The sequence below is a fragment of the Numida meleagris genome, unplaced genomic scaffold (assembly GCF_002078875.1).
Source record: "Numida meleagris isolate 19003 breed g44 Domestic line unplaced genomic scaffold, NumMel1.0 unplaced_Scaffold471, whole genome shotgun sequence".
In the NCBI taxonomy this organism is placed as follows: Eukaryota; Metazoa; Chordata; class Aves; order Galliformes; family Numididae; genus Numida; species Numida meleagris.
The window spans coordinates 11,249-12,522 of NW_018364687.1; the positions used below are offsets into that span (position 1 = coordinate 11,249).

At 64.7% G+C, this 1,274-nt stretch overlaps 1 long non-coding RNA gene across 2 annotated transcripts; it reads right to left on the reverse strand.

Moving 5' to 3' along the window:
• LOC110391729 lies at positions 1-1,274 on the reverse strand. 2 transcript variants are annotated; one of them, XR_002434152.1, is made up of 2 exons: positions 1,170-1,274; positions 1-80 (listed from the first exon to the last, which is right to left on the reverse strand). It is a non-coding gene; the product is annotated as an uncharacterized LOC110391729 (long non-coding RNA). The 2 variants fall into 2 exon arrangements; XR_002434153.1 differs by having other exon boundaries at positions 1,166-1,274.

Genomic DNA, 1,274 nt, shown 5'->3' on the forward strand with positions numbered 1-1,274 from the left:
GTTGGTCTCCTGTTGTCAGAGTGCTGTCATAGCTTTGGATCATGGAGCTGAGTTCTGCCATTGCTGTTCTGGGAGAGCAGCTGGGAGGGAGAGGAGAGAGGATGAACGTGACTGGAAGGATTACAGGGGGTTAAAAGCAAATTAGTGCCTTAGCAGCATCCAAAGCTGAAAGGCCCAAATGGAGCTAAACTGCACCAAATGAGCCCGTAATGGACCCAAATGGCCGCAGCTGGCCCAGAAATAGGGACACGCTGCCCAAAAAGCACAGAAATGGCACCAAGTGGACTCAGGACAGGAACAGCCCCAGAATGCATCCAGGTCAGGGAATGGAGGGGAATGGGGAGCAGTAACACGGTGAGGCGTCTTCGAGCGCCTCAGCGACGGCCCCGCTCCACGGTGCGGGTGGCCGCGGCCTGGCCTGCACGGCGGGGCTTCTTGCGGCCGCGGGGTGAGCGGTGGAGCCGGGAACGGGCACGAGAACGGCGGGTTCGGGTCCGCGCCTGGTGCCCAGCGCTGCTCCGGCAGCCGCCATCTTGGACGTGCCCCTACCCATGGCAACGCGGCGATCTCGCGAGATCACGCCTACCGCTGCCTGGGGGTGGGCAGTCCCCGGCCGTTACGACGGAAACTGCCGCTTCCCACGTGACACGGGCGCGGTGCTCCTCCAAACACTGCGGGGAGCCGCTCGGCGCCGCCTGGTTCGGAATGAATCACCGTGCGGGCAGCGCTCGCCGGGACAGCTCCGTGCGGTGCCGCCCCGCGTTTGTTTCGCGGAACCGCCCCTGGATGGGCCCGAGCGGCCCCGACCAATCCCGACGCAGCGCACAGCGCTCCCAAAACGGCACCGACGCGGCCCGCACATGAGCCCAAACGGACCGGAAATGGCCGCACCCCCAGAGGCGCATGCAAGGGCCTCGTTCTTACAGCGGTCCTGAAACGACAGAAAAATGCCCCGCAATGAGGAGAAACGATTCTAAAGCCATCCTGCCTTCCGCAGCGAGCACGGTGCCCCGAAGGGCCCGTGCGGCCCGGCACTCTGCGGCCCCCCTTCCACCCCTCCACTTTTCCCTCCCCTTTTCCGCATGCCCCCTCTCCGCTTCCCCCTTCCTTCCTCTCGCCTTCCCTTCTCCCCCAACTCCCTTCTGTCTCCCGTGCCCTCCGGTACCTACTGCAGAGCACGTTCCAGCACGCAGCGCTGCTCCAGCGGTGCTCGATCCAACCAGGGCAGCCGAGAGGGTGAGTGATGTGGGCGGGGCGCTGTGCCGGTTGACCAA